Here is a 3,394-nt window from a genome sequence, read left to right on the forward strand (position 1 = left end):
CCAGAACATCCTTGTTATTGTTACCAAATTAGGCAAGAAAAGCGGATGACCATTGTTATCTTTTGGAGGCCATATGGATTGACCTCAATTTGAATAAGGATGCTATTATGAAATTAGGTATAGACTATCGAGGTGGGAATGATGAATAAGATAATCTATCAAGGATATATGACTTGATTTATCCATGGAAGGATGCAAGTACCTTTTTAAAGGTGGGATTAAGGATATAACTTCGATAACTTGAGATGAACCATAGGGGAATGCATGAAGGTTGGCATTTCACCCTTAATAGGGATAATATGAGTTTTGACAGTATGAATTGGAAAATATTAAGGTAATGATGACCTTTAAGTATCAGTGGAGAAAATTTTTCAGAAACATATAGATAATGGTTCTAGTATTAGTAAAGGGTATTTTGATATGCCCTGTATCTAGGGAATACAGGAGGAATGAATCAAGGATAACCTTAGAGGTTTTACAAGGAGAAAGGTAATATTCAAAATTCTCAAGAATAGAAATGTTGATAAAGGAGATATGACGTAATTATAATGATGCCAAGTGGGGCACGTGTTAAACCACGAGAAAGTATGGATCGAACCAGTAAAGGTCGAAACTGTTCAGGGAAATTAGGACCTAAGATAAAAGATGTTCTAAGTATGATTGAGAGTCATTCGTGACAGTGATTAACCTCTAAAGACTGAGGCAATAACTTATGGAAAAATGGTAATATTTTTTTTTACTCATCAGATTTTAAGGAAAACATCTTCACATAAGCAGTGATTGAAATGAGGTAGAAATTTTATTTGGAGGTGGTTAAAATGACATTGACTGTAAGGAAATTTTACTATCAGGAAAGGCCAAAGAGGTGGCCGACACTTTAAAGGTAAGAGGATAATTATAGGCGCTTGTGCCAAAGGAATACAGTGATGATGGTTAAAGCTGTGAAGGTTGTATTATGGTTTGGAAGATTGACATTCCTTCTGATGACTGTGCAATACCCAACCGTAATAGTAGTTGGTAAAAGTTTAATTCGTGTAATCGCCATGAGCGGGCTATCTATCTTAGAAGGTCCTATCTTGAGGATAATCCAGGACCATATTTCAAAAAGGACTAAACGAACCTTCGAGTTAAGTCTTCTATTTAAGGCATATGATTAAGAATGGTATTAACCTGCTATCGTTGCTTTGATTGAAACTCTTCTGCAATTTTATCTACTTCATGTCATGAAAGTACGTCAGAGTTTGGAGTGTTCTTCATGAATTATGATTGGTGGTTATGTTAACTCCTTAGAAGTATTCTATATGACATGTATGGACTCCGTATGGTTAGATATTATAGATTTCACGGAAAGTGAATGACGACAGTAGGTCAGTGGTGGACCATAGTAATGCAGCAATGATTCTGCGAATAATGAGCTGATTATAACCGTGAGAGTTGTGTTGGAATGGATGTTGAGGTTGAGTACCACTAAACGGGTCGTAGTAGTGTATAAGTTATCATTGATAGACTAATTAAGTAGAGTATCTACCTATTGAATATTTATTCTTTCTTATCAATAGAGAGTCGTATTACTATACGAGGAAGGTTGCAGTGCAAGCATAGAATTCTAGTAACGATGATGTCTAGAATGAGATTCCAGATTCGATTTTCGATGTCGAGGGAGTTTTAAAGGTGATTGAGTATAAGCTCGAGGAAGAGCATGGGTTCATAGAATGATGGACGGAATAGCAAAAATATTTAAGCGTGCGAAATGCGATGCGATAATACTTGATGTTGATATATATATACACATATGTTTTGTTCTCCTATGACAAACCTCTATAGTTCAGAGGTAGATTCCAAACCAGATATTTTATGGCAATAAATTTTTTTTACGTATATACAATTCTCTTCAGTTCGTTCTTTTCTCTTCTTTTCATTTCATATAAACTGAGAAGAACAACCCTTCCAGAAAGGGAGGTATTGCCGAATGACTATCTATCTGTGTGATAGAAGTCGAGTAGGATACCAGCTATTGTTTAATTGCTTGTCAAGTACTAAGGCTGGCCACCTTCTGTACTAACTATGCGATATAACAAGTGTTCATGATCATAGTGATCTCTCAACAAATTCCTTTACTTCTATATGATTGATCAAATTTTGGAAAATAGAAACAGCTGAAAAAGGAGTAATAAAGTTGTGGTAGTATTCGGAATGGAAACACATTCGTGATACTAAGGTTGACGTGGTTATTAAAAGGTTATAGAACGCTAACGAGCAAAAGTGTAACCAGTATAATATTATGTACGGAAGATAGTAACGACTACGAACTGGAAAAGGATGGGTAGTGAGAAGAAAAAGCTATAATGCGAGAAGCTATAATGAGAATCTGTGCAATAGACTTGAAAGAATTTGGAATGATCACTTAACGCGGATTGAGTTTTCTTATGATAATAGATCATATGTCAGTATTAAGATATCGCCTTATGAGATCCTTGAGGGAAGACAATGTCGATCTCTCTTATGTTAGGATGAAGTTGTAGAGCGCAAAATGCTCGGACCAGCAGTGGTCCAAAGGACCAAGGATATGATAGATCTAATCAGAGGACGGCTGGTAGTAGCCCAAGATGGACATGATACATATGTTGATTTGACACGAAAGGACAAGGAATAGGAAGTAGGGGACCTAGTGCTGTTATAGGTATTCCCTCGGAAAGGATTGATGAGATTCGGAAAGAAAGGAAAGCTAAGTCCACAATTTGTTGGACCCTTGGATATATTAAGACGTTTGGGAAGTTAGCATATGAGCTAGCCCTACCCCCGAACATGTAGCAAGTCATAACGTGTTTCACGTATCAATGTTAAGGAAGTGTAATTCGGATGTTAGATAAATAGGGGCATATGAGCGCATAGGCATGCGACCAGACATAACCTATAGGGAGCAACCAGAAAGGGTTATAGATCGAAAAGGAACAAGTGCTTAGGAGAAGGGTTATCAAACTAGTCAGAGTTTGATGGAAGAACCACAATGTGGCAAAATTTACTCGAGAGTTAGAAAGTGCAATGTTAAGAAAGTATCCCTATTCATTTTCTATCTGATTCCGGGACGGAATTCTTTTAAGGAGGGGAGACTGTAATAACCCCAATTTTTGGAAAAATTTTGAAACCCTTATGAATAGTGATTTTGCAGATTAAGCTGAATGAGAAAACTTTTCAAGCCACACTATGTAGGGGTTCTGTTATTGATCTTCTGGGATATTATTAGTACTCTATGTGGTATATAAATGTATGTAAAGATCGTCAGAATCCAATTCCGAACACTTTGATTTTTCCCGGAAATCCATTAGATACGGAAAGAATTGAGTATAAGGTAACATGATAAAAAGGATTTAAATTAAAGGATTATAAGAGAGGA

The sequence above is a fragment of the Apium graveolens genome, chromosome 6 (genome assembly GCF_009905375.1).
Source record: "Apium graveolens cultivar Ventura chromosome 6, ASM990537v1, whole genome shotgun sequence".
Lineage (NCBI taxonomy): Eukaryota > Viridiplantae > Streptophyta > Magnoliopsida > Apiales > Apiaceae > Apium > Apium graveolens.